Source organism: Callospermophilus lateralis, chromosome 5 (genome assembly GCF_048772815.1).
Source record: "Callospermophilus lateralis isolate mCalLat2 chromosome 5, mCalLat2.hap1, whole genome shotgun sequence".
Taxonomy (NCBI): Eukaryota; Metazoa; Chordata; class Mammalia; order Rodentia; family Sciuridae; genus Callospermophilus; species Callospermophilus lateralis.
The window spans coordinates 156,127,376-156,144,837 of record NC_135309.1 but is presented as its reverse complement, the minus strand read 5'-3'; positions in this window follow the sequence as shown (position 1 = coordinate 156,144,837).

Below are 17,462 nucleotides of genomic sequence, written 5' to 3'. Positions count from 1 at the left end.
AAGTCTGCTCCATCCCTCACCCCATGAAATGTAAACATTGAAGCTGGACCGCAGACCCCCTCAGACACTGAAATTTTTGAGGACAATGATTCTGTTATATTTCTAGATGAGTTCCTAATACAAATAAGTGATCAAGAAATATTTGACACTCAAAATAATTTTTTTTTAAACAAACAGATGTGGAAATTTTATCTCTTTGATTTCTATCGACACATGTCCCAACAGCAGGTGTTCACCAAGCCTGGATTGAAAGGAGACTATATCACCTTAAAGCAAACAATGGCCTTATGAGCATGTCCAGCAGGAACCCATATACCAGAAGTGGCACTCCAGTCTACCCTTTAAACACTGCTGACTTTGGTCACTGAAAATGTGCCTTTACCAAAGGAACATGGGCAGACCGGAAATCCTGCAACTCTGAGAAGAAAACTGTAGGCCCAAATCTCTTACATGTCAGCACAGGAACTGACTTCCCTGCCAAGACTCCTAAACCATGGAAATAAAATGAAAAAAACAATAAGTGAAAACGCATAAAATTAAAAAGCTTCCTCAGAGGAAAGGAAACATGAAGAGAGAGCATACAGAAAATGGAAGAGGGGATTTTCCACTTGCTCCTAGACAATGCATTGATCTCCAGGATACACAAAGAGAACTCAAAAAACTTAACACCAAAAAACAAATAACCCAATCAGTAAATGGGCAAAAGAACTAAACAGGTGTTTCTCACAAGCAGAAACACGAATGGTAAATGAACATATGAAAAAGTGTTCAACATCCCTAGCAATTAGGGAAAGGTAAGTCAAAACTACATTGACATTTTATCTTACTCCAGTCAGAATGGCAATTACCAAGCACAGAAGTAATAATAAATGTTAGCCACCATGTGGGGGAAAAGGAACACTCATACCTCATTAGTGCAATCACTTTGGAAGCAGTATGGTGATTCTTTGAAAAACTATGGATTGAACCACCACATGACCCAGCTATCCCATTGCTTGGTATATACCCCAAAGTTTTAAAATCAACATATTACAGTGACATAGCCACATCAACATTTATAGCAGCACAATTCACAATAGTCATGCTACAGAACCAACCTAGGTGCCCTACAACAGGTGAAGGGATGAAGAAAATATGAAACATATACACAATGGAATATTATTCAGCCATAAAGAAGAATTAAATTATGGCATTTGTCAGTAAATGAATGGAACAAGAGACTACCATGCTAAGTGAAATAGACCAGTCCCCAAAGGTCAAAGGTCAAATGTTTTCTCTGATGTGCAGAAGCTAATCCAAAATAAGGAGATGAGTTAAAAAAAAAAGAGAGAGAGAGAGAGAGAAAAAGGAAATAAAAAGGGAAAGGGTATTTCATCCAAATAGAAGAAAGATCAGTAGAATAGATGAAGGGGTTTGGGGGGCGGGAAGCAAGGAACAGGAAAAGGGAAAAATAGGGGAATGAATCTGACTAAACTTTTATATATGCTACATGGACATGGCACAGTGGGTCCCAGAAGTGCTGTATGCACAGGACACTAATTTATACACACATACACACACACACACATACACACACACACACATACACACACACACACATATATATATACATATACTTTTTAAAAAGTAAACTGTAAGTGGATTAAAGAGACATAGGTGGAATAGGAGGGAGGGGAGTAGGGGGTTGGGGGTTTAGTGCTGGGGATTAAATTGAAACAGATTGAATTTCACGTTTTTGTGATAATGTCAGGGTATATCCTTGGTGCTGTATATAGCAAAGAAGAATAAATAAAATAAAGTGAAATATTGTGTGTGATTATAATTACTTGCTTTTTGTTAATTATTATTCATGCCTTCTGACTTGGAAATTTTGGTTTTCATAGAAATAAAAAAAATTCTCAAAAGTAATAGTTATTTCTTAAATAATAATATTAAGCCAGTTATGCCTAAAAGATGTGTAGATTACTAATGGCCTAAATAAGCAGATTTATGCCAGGAAGCACCACATCCTAGCTGCGTACCCATCTATACGTTCAAGGCATGTGCATTGAGTAACTTTAAATGTACAGACAAAATTATTCACTGAAAACACGGTATAAAAAACAGCAAAAGAAATTATATTTCTTTCTAAGACAAGCATGCTATTCCTAAAAACAAAAATAAAAGTTTTACAATTCTCTAAGGGTCAATTAACCACAGCTTAATTTAATAGAGTCACAGAATTTTCTCCCCCAGTTGGGTACCAATTTCTTGAGTGCATACTGTCTCACTTGGGCTAAATAATGCTGTCAATGAGGTATGCTGGAAGAACCAATCAGCTTCTCTGTGGCATTTTCTAAGAAGTTTTGCCAAGGTCAAGATTTCTTAATTAAAATCATTTCAGTGTCAAAATGGCATTTGTATACCAAGGATCTTGTCTCTGGCACCTTGTGTCAATAATGAATTTAAGGCTTACCTTGCTTCTTTCCCAAAATTTTATAAATGCACATCCATGTGTATGCCACTTACTGAGCTTCAGTTAAAATGATCTTTCTAAAATTCTTATAAAGATCCAGTATGACATTTATGAGAGATGCAGGCAGGCCCTGACTCTATCTTGAAAGTGAAAAGGAAACTGTTACAAGAAGTACCTCTCTTATGCCATCCAGATTCCAGGAAATAAATTACCACCAGGAAGTAGCCAAATCTACACTCCAATCAGGCACTTAAAGACATTGATTGGCATGTTTGGGTTAAGTTTTTATGCATTCTGAGCTTTCTGCTTCAGGCAATTTATTGCTTCAGGTTAAATTAAATGGTGGGGTACACACATTCCCCAGAGGTAGCCCTGTGTATCTGGCCCATGCTCTTTCCCACCATCCCCCCAATTATCCACAGTCTAGGAAAGGCCAGAACTAGGAATAGAACTTCATGTCTCCAAACAGTCTGTGGCTTCATAGTAACCTACCAGACTCCTGACTTTTGTGACTCTTCCTCTCCCAACAAAATCCACATTTAACACTTTTTTTTTTAATTACCAACTCCTCTAAGGAGAAATTGAGCTCTTTATATCTATAGTGACTTCCTAGAACTATACTTAATTTTTTTTTGTGTGTGTGCACTGTGTAGTTAAGAAAAGATGTGCATTAATTGAAAATGTTTAAACATTTTTGATAAAGTTTAGATGATTTTTGGCTTGTCATTGTTTCTTTCCTTATAGTTCTGTTTTTAAAACCAGTGTAATTATTTTAAAAGTAACTTCCTTCTTATTGACAGGATGATTATACTTGTTATTATTTTTGCATGTCCCTGCACATTTTTTTTAGTACATAGGCACTGTTTTTCAGGTTAAGTAGATATTTTTTTTTTTAATTTGAAAACGTACATATTGGTACATTGTGCCTGAGGTCTGACTTCAGATAAGTCTGAGAGAAAAATAATTCAGCCTCCCTTTTCCCACCTGATGAATTATTTCTACTTCTGTCTACCAAGATTAAGAAACCCAAGTGAGTCAGAAGATGTCAATCAACAAACTCATTTCTATTGCTTATGGGAATATAATTTATGCAGCCACTTTGGAAAATAATATGGAACTAGCTTATTATGATGACTTTCAACTCTTGGGTAGATAATGAAGAAGAACTCTTGGAAAATGTATAGCTAGATTTCTGTGACTTTATGGTAGTGCTGTTGCCAAAGCAACAACTCATGTAGGGAAAAATGGTAAATTATGGTGTAGACGTGTAATGGACCATTGCAGGGCAGTGAATGAACATGAGCTGGGCACCATGCACAGGCTCCCAAACCTGCTTCACCATTGAATGGGAAGAGTACTATAGGGGAGAGCCCAGATGAGGAGCCAGATCTTTGTGGCACCCATGTCAATGTGAGTTTATTCTGTAACCTGTTTCTTAGTTTCCTCTTCTCCAGAGTGTGGAGAATAGTCCCTACCTGATGAGATCATCGTGAGAACTAGACATATACACATACCATACACCACACCACACACATGATGAGGACACCTGTTTTAGTCAGCTTTTTTTGCTTCTGTGACTAAAGGAACCGACAAGAACAACTGTAGAGGAGGAAGAGTTTATTAAGGGGCTCCAGGTTTTGGAGGTCTCAGTCTGTAGATGGCACATTCCATACCTCGGAGATGGAGGGGAGGCTGAACATCCTAGCAGAGGGATGCAGCTCACATGGCGCTCAGGAAGCAGAGAGAGAGGTCTCCACTTGCCAGATACAAAAATATAGCCAAAGCCATGTCTCCAATGGCCTCCTCCTCCAGCCACACCCCACCACTTCAGCTACCACTCAGTCAATCCCAACAGGGGATCAATCACTGATTAGGTTAAGACTCTCAAAACCCAATCATTTCTCCTCAGAACCTTCTTGCATTGTATCACATGTGAGCTTTGGGGGATACCTCACATTCAAACTGTAACAATGGCAGAAACAAGATGTGTGTGTGTGTGTGTGTGTGTGTGTAAAATTTGGGCAGTGGTGCTACATGGGCATGATATGCAGTTGTTCTCATTATTAAAATATCACCTTACTATAGTAAGATTTGAGTAAAAATTCAAATATATTTAAGATTCATTATCAATAAGCACATGCAGAAGAGACCATTTCTCTCTCTCATGGCATAAATACATTGGCCATATTCAACATACTAAAGACGGCTTTAGTTACAATTCTGTAACCGAGGCAGCAATAGCACCTCTGAAACATTGAAGGACAATACTTACTACTATGTGTCCTTAGTCATGACAAAAATTCTCATGTGTACAGTTTTCTTCAACACTTTTTTTCAAGACATTTTCTACTATACATTTTTGTCAAGCACCTGAAAATATTTCCTTTTACTCCTCATATCCTTCAGTGTCTGAGTCCACTCTGTCATCGCCAAAACTCAGAAATTCTTTGTCAGCCACAGTCCCGAGTTTTCACGCAGCGACCTTCATGAGACGCTTTCACAGCTGCAGTATCTGCCTGCTAGCACCCATCCTTCTAGACAGGTGATCTGATCCTAATGTCAAGGCTGACCTAATTCCTGCTCCGTGTGGTCTCCTTCTGCCAGCCTTTCTGTCCCCTTTCACTTCCCTTTAAAGAAGTCATTCTCCTCTGTTCTGCCAATTGGGACTGGTTCTTCCTACAGCTTATTCCATTACTTTGCACCGTTCATCATATTTACATACATAAACTTGCTATTTTCTGCCCACCAAGTTTTCTATGTAATTACAAAATACATCTCCAACTGTTCATTAGCTCCATGATGATCAGGTCATTACTAAAACCCAAGGGTCATAACCATGATTTTCTCTTTTACACACATGTTCTTATTTCTGATGTCTTCATCCTATTTCATGATATTACATTCTTCTTGCCTCCAAGTTCAAAAATGTGATGTCAGCTTTGAGTCATCCTCTTGCTCTTTTGACTACTGTACCTGCTGTGTATTTATTTAAAAGTCCAAGAGTGCATACCAAATAGGACCCTTCATTTACCTCCAGTGACCATCTTTGTAATCTCTCACCCTTGGAAAGAAATTCCTCAGGCATCCTCTGTGGCTGGATACCATGCCATTCTCCCACCTGGAACACTCACAAGGTATCATAGTCCCCAAACCTGATTCATGTTTTGCCTTCTGTGTTGCCATTTGTAAAGCTTTTTCTTCATTCATTTATCATTTATCAACTATGAATTCTGTAACACATACTTTGAAAAGAACTTTTTATGTACACACTTAAAACACTTATTAAGCAGTTATTATTCTAGGCTCTTCATAGGTCCTGAGTACAACCATATGAACGTAAGTAAACCTGGCTTTGACCTTATTTTCTATTTCATACTGATGCACTGAGGAATATGGGCCATTTCCCAAAATGTCTTGAAAGGAAAATATTTCCACAATTATTGTGGAGAAATAATTCTGGCCCCCAGAGTATCAAAGTTAAACAAGGGTCTTTATCACATGAACTTTAGAGCCATTTATAATTTAATAAGGCTTTGTAAACTTGCTAGTTACAGAACCACTAGCTTACTCTACCCAAAGATTTAGTCCATTCATCAAGACTGGTAAAGCAGGTATGTATGACTGCTTACATTTTATGGATGAAGAAACTGATGACAGGGAATTCAATTATAGTAGCACTGTAAAAATGATGGCTCACGTCTACCCTTCAAAATCTGCTAAGTTTTTTCTCCTTTGTTTTGCATATATTTAGCACTTCAACAACATGCTTTATATTCTCCCTCTGTCCTTTCTGTCTGAACCCTATCAGTTTTTAACATTCATATCTGAACACAGTTGAGTTTTCATGTCCATTTCAAATCATTTGAAAAAAATCATAAAGCATGCACTCTACCAGTTATAGGACCACAACCTCTTATGCAAATGCTTGAAGTTAGATACATATGGAATTGAGAAATTTCCAATATAAATGTATGACTATACATATACTGTAGGGTACAGGAGAAGTACACAAAATCATTAAAATTTATGAAAAATATGTGTGATGACTCAGGCATTGTGTAATTGATAATGCCATAAATAGTTTCATGCTAGTTCAGGTCAGGCTTATACTCAGAAGCAAACAGCTTTTGCTCACTTGTCTCCTTAACACCTTACTGACAGGACACTGCTTATGATTCCTGAAAGCCTTCACAGTTCTTTTGCATACACACACACACACACACACACACACACACACACACACTATAGATTATGGAGTCAAATGACAATAAGTGTCATTCTGTAAAAATACTTCTTAAGTCTCTCACCTTTTCCACACTTTTCCACACTTTTGAGTATCTGATATAATACAAAAAATAGTTACTCAGTGATACAATTTGCCACAAATAGATGTTTTGTTTTTGTTTTTCATAGTCCAATCATTACTGTCTATTCCTGCTCAAACAAGCCATTGTGACTGTCCCCACTGGGATGAGCTGAGCCTCTGCGTACAGTGGACATTGAGCCATCCTCATTTTATCACTGACCTGATTTATCTCTCAAATATTAATATTTTTGTTTAAAAATTTTAAAATTGTAGCAAACCTGGTATTTATTAATAACATATCTGAAAACTATATTGCTCCCCTCCAACTTTTTAATATAAATTATGCAACTTTAAACCTTGTATGATTCTAGGTGTTTTGAAAAACTGATACACAATTATTTTAATAAATAAAAATTCCAATATCTTCATTCATGGGTTATTCATTGTTTAGTCTTTTCTAATCCTACATATAAGAGTTTCTGCAACCAGAAGAAATCTGCATTCTTGACATGAGTTGCAATTAATATATTTTGAATTTCTGAATGTGTTCCATGATGGCAAAGAAAGAAATTCAAACACTCTAAACAGATGGTGTAAGCATTTGGGTCTAGGTGAATATATAAAAATGATGCCATTCAACATCTCCTCATTCCTTTATGCTGCACAGGTAGCTTGGAATCTCTAGCCCACTTTTATTCATCCCAGCTAAAGCCAAAAGCCGTCTCCACTAACTACTGGTGCCATCTGTTGGCACTGAAGGAATGACACCCAAATTGGTGGGTATTCAGATATTTCACAGAAGAAAAAAATCATATGATTCAGCTCAGTATTTGAAGTCTGATGTTACTTGCTTCCTAAACATGTCAGTGACTTAATGTTTTAATTTTGTTTCACAAGGCATGAACTAGTACATTCTCTTTCATGACATAACTCATGTCCAGTTCATCTTACTTTGTATTTGTTTTCATACTATTTTCAATAACTGTTCAAAATAATGCACCAAATACATTTTAATATCAACATAAAGAAAAATTTAATCAATGCTATTTTGGCTTACTTGATATTAAAATATCATAAATCAAAAATGATAAAACTTCAAAAATGTAGCTCATTTTCATGTTTGCTCTTCCCAGCAACATTACTATGGATCATAGTAATGCTGATTTTCTTAATTCTGATGTTTAGGCAGCTTGGAGCTTCATTGACTCAAGAGAAGCAGCCCCTCCCAGAGCCAGTCGATTCTGGAGATTAAATGACTAGCTCCAGCGTAACCTGCACTTGCAAGCAGCCAATCCAGAGACTCCCACACCACTGTACCCTCTATTGGGCTCTTAAGGTCAGGGCAAATAGTCCCCTGCCTTCATCACCCAGGGCCAGGAAGCAGACAACCAAGGATGGTTCTATAGGTTGGTGCCCACTGAGAGCATTCAAGCCCACTCCCCCTGCCTCAGGGGTTCCTTCCTAGAGAAAGTGCAGCCAGGCACTCGCCCCAGGGCTTTGCCATGTGCTTCAACACCCTGGGGCCCCCTCTTGGGAATCATAACAAACTTTCTCTTTAGCATAAGCTTCATCACAGTTAAATAATAATAAAACCTACATTTCATAACAAGGGAGCACAGGCCCGTGTTTTATTATCCATTTCTGTCTCAATCTCTGTGTTTACAGCCTGCCCTCTGCATCTGGAGGCATAAGATGTTCTTTTCAGGTGCAGATGCAAGTGCCAGGTGACATTCAGCCCACTGGCTTTGATGCAAGCTCCCACCATATCTCCTGATGCCAAAGGCCTGAAGCATCTATTTAGTACTCAGGGTTTACCAATGCCAGTATGTCCCTGATGTTACTGTTTATGGCTACAGAAAACAGGATCTAGCAGACGTGGCTACTTGGCACTTTCTCTCATGACAGAGGTCAAATCCAGCTGTGGTTTGGCTTGTTGCTATTTACTCAGCCATTCTCATTAGTCTCCTAAAATGACTGTGCATGTGTGAGTGGATGAACACCTGAGTGCGCGCATACTTGCTCTCTCTCTCTCTCTCTCTCTCTCTCTCTCTCTCTCATATACACACATAATATAAAATACTGGGAATCCTGTAAAGTGAATGTCAGATTTTTGGAAAATAAATTTTTGATAATACGTATACATTGTTAGATGGGTACTGGTCATTGTATTTTGGTAACAGAAAAAGCTGCTAGTTGTAAATGTTGATGCATTAGTCTTCATGTTTTATTTGATAAGATGTTGGAATGATAAAACAAATGCAAATTCTGCTTTCTCAGTAGCATGCTTGTTGATCATATTATGAGCACTCATGTGCGGTTAGTTCCAGAATTTTCATTTGTAGTTTTACTGATTTGTTAGATAATAGATTTCCTTGCCTCTGGAACTTACATTTTTTGGTACAGAAGAAAATAAGTTGTATAAATAGCATACACTTGTAGAGTATATAAACTAGCTTAAATACTGCATAAAACATGGTATACATCAAATGCAAATATAAAACAAGTACAATTCAGTACATTTATTTTATTTAGATGTATGCAGATGATGAATCACGACACACCTGTTCTCCCTCACACACCACAAGAGCACATGGTAAAAAGTGTGAGGGCCAAGGAAACAGGTGTGCTCCTGTCCTGTGCACCTACATCAACGCCCTGCCATCTCCTAACACTAAGGACCGTCCACTACACAAGCCACTTGCCTGCCTTTGGTGGCTTCTTCCTGAGCTTCCCTTAAGCACCTTTCCTCCATTCCTCCTCAGATGTTTGCAGTGTGCATACACAAACTACAGACAAAAGTACACTACTCTAAAATGAAAATTCACCATCAATTTAAAAAATAAAACGATTTAAGTTTTTCAAGTGAGTGCTTAAAAATTTTAATAAATCTAAATATTAGTATCAGGATCCTAGTATCAAGTTTAAATCACCATGGTTTAAATCAAGTTTAATGCTCACTAGAACAAAGAAAAAAAGCACAACATCTATGTCTTTTTCCAGATTTACCAATAATTATGTAACTTAAATTTCTTGTAAGGAGTTGTGTACTTTAAAATTATTATTGTCTTTAGAAATCTGTATTGAATGGATTCTTATTTCCCAAGCTAAAATTTACTTTAAAAGGAAACAGAAAGTAAACAAAGTTATTTTCTTACCAACATAAAACATGATGAATATACCATCGATTGGGGACAACAGATGTGCCAGCTTAATATAAATCATCAACAGAAAGCAAATACATAGAAAAGGCTGTGAGCACATCAATAGTGCAAGGTAGTTCAGACTGTTTTCTTAAGAAGAGTCCTGGAAGAAAGAAACCAGCTGCATCCATGTAGCTTCATAAACGGAGCACTTTGGGTGATCTGATTTTATTCCAGCATTCTAAATGACAGAATTGATTGAACTGACCGTGCAGTTAAAATGGCTAAAATGATCTGATTGACTACAGCTCTTTCTTGTTATAGCTTGTGGGCTTTATTTTATTTTTTTTAGAAAAACAGGCTTTCAGACATGAAATTCTCCCCATCAAAGCATGGCTCAGGATACCACAGACTTCCATACAAAACTCTTCCCTAACAATATCTTCTTAGTATTTACTTTCAACTATCTACTTCAAAATAGAATTGAGACAGATATATCAAGATACGGGGAAAACCTATAGCCAGCAAGCAGACAATACTAAGGCCATTCACAATAATCTCAGAATGATTGAAATTGTTTTGCCTCCCAAATATGAAATATTTCAACTTCATAAAATCTTTTTTTTAATTGTTGATACTTTTAGTTTACTGTGTCCTTCAAAGCCACATTAACAATGCAACACATTTATTTTTAACACCAGAAAAAGGAAATTTACTGGAAAGCTGCTCCTATTCAAGAAGAATGAGAAAATTAACTACCCTGTTGGTCTTTGAATTTTTCCAATGGAAATATTCCTTTCTCCACAAAACATAAGAGATGTTCAGCCTCCAGGCAGACTGCTTTTTACAGGAAAAATGTCAAACCAGAAGCATGCACTCATGCACTTGCTTTAGATTATTTTTATGTCCTTACAGGCTGCTAAAGAAGTGGAAAATTAAGGGCATGCAAGTTCACAAGTTTTGAGGATTTATTGCACAAGGTACTGGGCCAAGACTTTCAAAGTAAGATTTCACTGGATCCTCAGATAGGTTTATTGCTCTGTGTTTAATCTATTACTTTGTTTTCTGGGTACCATGGATTGAACCCAGGGGTGCTTGACCACTAGCACTTACCTACATTCCCAGCACTTCTTTTTTTTTAATTTTGAGATAGGGTCTAACTGAGTTGCCTAGGGCCTCACTAAGCTGCTGTAAGTAGCCTTGACCTTGCAATCCCTCCTGAGTGTACTGAGCCACTGGGATTACAGGTGTGCACCACTACACCCACCATTCCCTCTTTTAAAGCTGAAGATACTACAGTTCATTGTATTCACATCTCTTGACCAAGAATGACCACTGAGGAACATGGGGACTCTCAGATCATCTCTTTTATCTAAAGAAAAAGCGCACATCAGCTGGCATGGGTGAGGAAAGAAAAATGTGTGTATCCACATTGAAGAATCCATGCTCAAGTCTCTGGGGTTGTGGCTCAGTGGTAGAGCACTTGCCTAGCATGTGTTGGTTCTGGGTTTGGTTCTTAGCATCACATATAGAGAAATAAATTAAAGGTCCATTGACAACCATAAAATATTTTAAATAAAATAATTCATACCCTAGTATATTGAATGCTAGATACCCATTGTTTTCATTTATGTAAGGTAACACAGAGTTCCATTAATGCTGGATGACAATGGTGTCATTGTATTCACAGACAATGATCAATCAAAGTGTACTGTATAGATGCTACCTAATTGAACAGATTAAAATTCATATGAAATTGTGTTAAACCTATAACTGCAAATACAAAAATAAAAGGAGACTAGAAAGAAGCCAAGTGGAAACATTCAAAAATATTTACTTTTATCAAGAGTAACTTCTTGAACATTAAGTAGCTTCTGTGATTTTGGTGTTAAGAAGTTAGAAAAAAAATACTTCTTCTCAAAATAAGAAAAATTAACAGTTGAAACTCCAACAGTGATCAATCCTTTTCCTCTTTCAACATTACAGATATTACAAATATTTGCCAAAAAACCCCAAAGTGTGATAATAACAATAATTGCTAAAACTGTACCTGCCAATTTTGCCTTCTTTTAGCTCAAATTTAGTAAGTCTACTTATATGACCAATGGTGCCCCTGAAGATTTATGTGATCTACTGCAATTTGTGGCTTATGTTTTAAAAGCACTTGTTAAAAAAAAACAAACAAAAAAAAAACTAGCAACTACAACAGTAACCAGAATCTCCTCAATATTTTTAAAATTAAAATACACTTCAGTAATATGCATTATTAAAGAGCATACAGATAAATGACCAAATGGCTGAAATTGTTAGAGTATAATAGAAGACAAAATATTTAATCACTGCCATTTCTCAAAATTGCTAGGAATTGGTATGGCCTTCGTTTCTTGCTTGTAGTCTTCATAGGGAAATTGATTTCATCCTCAAAAATTCCTTCCAACAATTCTCTTGTGGTTGGAGGAAAACATTTTGTCTAAACTGTAGAATATCAAGTACATATGACAGCTGATATTCATCAAGGAGATCAATCCAATACAATAAAAAAGGGGAGTATTTTCAACAAATATCCCAGAAACAATTGGGCAACCATATGAAAAAATTAACATGAAATGGATAATAGACTTAAATATAGGACAGAAAACTATAAAACTTTTACAAGAAAATATAGAAAAAAGTCTTTATAATAATAGACTAGGCAAATATTTCTTTTAAATGATATTAAAACATGAGTATATTTTAAAAATAGATATGTTGTATTTCATCAAAATTACAACCTTTTTCTCTTCAAAAGCCAATGCTACAAAATAAAAAAAGGGAGTTACAGACTAGAAGAAAATATCTGCAAAAATCTGATGAAAGATTTGTCTCCCGTATACATCAAGAACTTTCATGACTCCATAAGGATCAATAAGAACTCAATTAAGAAGATGGGGGATGCTGAATGCTTCAACACCTAAGATATACTGGTGGAAACAAGCATATGAAAAGATTCATAGCCTGTTCAGCTACTGGAGAAATACAAATTCAAGTCACACTGAGATATCACACAAACCCCCAGAATAGCTAAAATGGAAAAGATCCATGAAGCCAAGTGTTGGTGAGGATTTGCAGCTACTGAAGCTCCCATTTCCTGCTGCTCCTAAATGGGAGTATAGACTTAGCACATGACACTGCAATTCTGTGAGCTATCTACCCAAGAAGACAAAAACACACGTCCACACAGAGTTCTGGCCTTGAACATTCATAACAGCTTCATTCAAAAAAGAAAGAAAAATAGAAAAATAATGGTAATAATAGGTGATCAAAAAACAAAAACAATAAATATAAGAAAGGAATCCATCACTGATACACTCAATAACATGGATGAATGTCAAAAGTATTACTCTAAACTAACAGGAATCAGACACAAAAGACTAAACCTGCTATGATTTTATTTACATGAAATTCTATGAAAGTCACAACTTCAGCAACAGAAAAATAACCAGCAACGGCCCAGGGTGGGGGCATGGTGGAAGCTGCACTGATCACCATTACCAAGGGTCACAGGGAACAGCTTAGGGCCATAGGAAGGTTGCAAGCCATAACTTGTGGTGGTGACTATGTGGCTAAATATATGTGTCAAACTTCTAAATGCACTCTCAAAACCAGTCAGTTGTATGAACTGTAAATTTTACTTCAGGAAAGCCTATAAGGAAATTTAATATAATAGGTGTTTGCTGCTGAGTTTAGGTACAGATTATAAAAGGATTTAACTTTAAAGTTATAATTACATTCTTTCCACTTCAAATAGGTATCATTTCTGCTAACAAGTACAGAGGAGTATTATCAGGCACATTTGAGGACTGAGTATAAAAGAGTAAGTTTCTCACATACCTAATGTGAAATAATCAATGAGGCTTTTCTGAAATTACAACCCAACTAAAATGTAAGGACCTATTTGGCCACAGAGCTCTCCACTGGAGCTCAGCAAAGGGGCCCCGGCTCCCACTTCAAGTCCTGTGTTTCAAGTTAACAGGTCCTTGTCTGCCTTTTGCCAACCCTCAGCAGTGTTGGGCTCTTATTCTCTTCAGCTGCATGTCTAAGGCTGATTGTTGGTTGTGGCCTACTGATTACTTCATTTAAAAATTTAAATTGCATTGTCTTAAAAATGAACTCTATACCATGTGTGATATTTTGTAATGAGGTAAAAACTAAAACACAAACTTACAGGTAAAAGAGATTTGCATAATTCATCAAGTGTATATGAAACACTATCCTATTAGGAATGTACACATTGCTAATTACAAAATTATATTCCATCAACCAGCACAAATTGAAGAGCCAGGGTGTTTAAGTCTCTTAACAAGTTGTTAAGTGGCTGAGTCTTGTGATGTATTTTCATTTTTGCTAGACACTCTGACTTTGTCTCTTGTGGCTGCCACTGTGTAATTAATGTTCCTTCTTACAGCAGCATAGACAGTGAGATGAATGGGATCTTAGATACAGGAAACCATGATACCACATATCCCAGCAAAAGAAGGGACATCGATTCATACTTCCTCTAAAATAAAATCTTGACAATGCACCAAACTTTGTGTGCAAACAGGAAAACACAAATATGAGAAGATTTTAACCAGCATGCACAAAAATAATACAGAAGGTTCCAATGGTGATTTCATTATAATTTGAAAAACTGTGCCAAGCTGTTCTTACTGTTTTTTTTTTTTGTTTGTTTGTTTGTTTGTTTTGGGTTTTTTTTTTTTTTTTTTTTTTTTTGGTGTGCCAGAGGCTCTTTCTGCTAAGCCAGGGGCCTGTTTCATCTATTTCCAGCTGCCAGGTACAGGATCGATGATGGATAAAATTTGAGATAATTTGCAGAGGTATCTGAAAAGTAGTTGAAAAATTACTGGTGATCACTAGGCTCCAAAAGTGGGTCATGAAGATCGAGTCCCATAAGACAGATCTTTAGTCTTCCTGATAGATTATCAACACTGGAAGAACTAAGGAATTTGGTGAAAGCAATACTGCTGGACTTCAGCCAAGGGTCTGAGGAGGCTGCTCTTCATGTCCCACAATACATTTAAAACTTTCAGTGTCTCAGCCCATTCTTCAAGATCTACTCAGAGGGCAGCTCTGCAAAGCAGGCCCTTGTTCATGCAGGTGGAGAATCCAACTGCTCTTCAGTAGCTCCCCAAAACAGAGGTCCTCCAGTTTCCCTTTCACCAGGCATGCATCACTGTGTTTTTAACAATCTAACACCAGCCAGCTCCATTAGAACATGGTGCTGTGTCAGAACACAATAGCTGCCTGAATTAAGGTATTGATACATGTCTGTAGAATACTATGGTTGAAGTCCTGCAGACAGAATGAAAACAATCACTAGGGGTAACGTCTGCTGTAGGAATATGCTAAATGATACTACAGCTATAACATTGACTATTTCAGATGATGGGAAGGGCCTGTGCAGCATCCACCTGACTCTATTATCATATCTGTGATTTATATAGAGATAACAATTATTTGGATGACAGAAATAATTCAAAACAATTTCACCATTCTGGAACAAAAGGTAAACCCTAAAAGATAAAATGTAATAATGATAAATAAAATGGTCCTGATTTCAAATTGTATTAGTTTATGGCTCAGGATCAAGACGCTGATGCTTAAAATCCTACTATGCATAGAAGAACACAGAATAACGGGTAATATATTCACTGAGGACTTGTTTTGCCTTGCCGTAAGGACCAAGCATTTTACAAGTATCACATAACTCAACTCTTGGAATACTACAAGATACAAATACCACATTTGCACATAAGATATGAGGCAATTGAAACTAAGAGGGCTTAAGAAACCTGCTCAAGTTCACATAAATAAACAGTATGTAGAGTGACATCTTCAGCTCTCAGAGCTTAAAGTCCGTGTTCTCGACCACCATGGATATTGATTCTCAAAGAGATTGCAGTATAATTTGGCCTTTAAAGTATTAAAAGGCTTTGTGTCACACTAGTAGATGTACAAGATCCAGAATAAAGGTGGTGATCGATACTCATTGCTTTTTTTGAAAAATCATATTTATCTGAATTACAGCATCCCTAGCCTGGGGAAGGGTTCAAGAAGAAAAAAGTGGTTAAATTTCTGAGACGATTCGGAGAACAAGACCCTCATCTTGTATGTACTGAGAACTCTCCTGTGCAAACCAGACTTTCACTCTTTTGCATTGCTCCAAAAAGTGGGACAGGAGCTCATGGAAACATTTTAGCAATTGTGAGTGTCCAAATAAGAACAGACTAACTGGTGACATGGTAAATTCCTAAGAGAAAATATTTAGGTGAGAGGTGAATGATGTATGGTCAGGTTGCTGGCAGGACTAGCAGACTGACCAGAAAACAACAAAATTGCCCTCCACCCTAGTATCCAGAAGTATTTAAAATGACCTAGTTAGCAGAAGAAATGCAATTGTTAAAGATGTGATTCAATAATGAAGTTCCAGGCCAATACTTTTGAATAATGCACATTGAGTATTTCTTTGAAATTCTGAATATTAGCTATGTTCTCACTGCCTGAACCAGAAAATAAAAAAAAAAAAAATGACCCAAGAGTCAATAAGCCAGAAGATAGAAACCGGGAAAGACAGAAGATCTTTCTGCACAAGATCTTACTGCACAATACAGCAGCTGCTCAGCACAGGTGCCTCATGACATACTCCACCCCCCTCATTGCAGGGTCTCAGAGTTCTGCAGGATGTCGGCCTGACAAAACGCAGTTTCGTTTAGATGTAATGTAAGAATATAAGTAATATCAATACTTTCACCTCTACATATGGACAGTTTGAACCTATCAAACTAAAACCACCAGCAATTAGAGGAGATCATAACATAGCAGCACCCAGTAAGACTATCAGTTTTGACATCTTAAGGCTTCTTTATAGGCACACATCATTTATATCTGAAGAGGACTTCATTTTTACTTCTATATGTCATTGCTCCCCAAGTTGAAGTGGCTATGGCATGACATGTTTGAAATTTAAAGATGAAAAAATGCTAATTAAAAAGTTAAAATCACTCATTTTTTTTTTTTTAACAGGAAAAGGTAAGTGTGTGCTATTTTTGCTGATCTCTCATTGTTGGTTGTAAAACGTTTCCCTGCTTGTATGTCGGCCTTTGCTGGCTTGTTTGTTTGGTCATCTTCCCATCTGTCTCATAGCCTCATTTCAGTCCTTGTTACCTAATAGTAATTAACTCTAGTGCATTTGATGCATGTTCTTTGAATTCATTCTCCATATGCTTTTCTACTTATGTAAGCACCTTTAAAAACTGCTTTGTGATTTTTCATTCCACTTCTGTTTCCTCCATTTTTTTTCCCCACTCAACAGAGTACCTCAGAGACCCTGTGCCTGTATAGAGACACACTCATTATTTCCAGCCGATGCATGTTCCACGATTCACTTGTCCATTCCCCGAGGAGTTTCCCCTGTTCTTTCCTATCTCAACAATGCAGTGATAGATGCCTGCTGCATATGCCCCTTGTGAGCTTGAGAACACAATGTTCCCAAAGGTGAACCACAGGACATTGAGCCATGTGC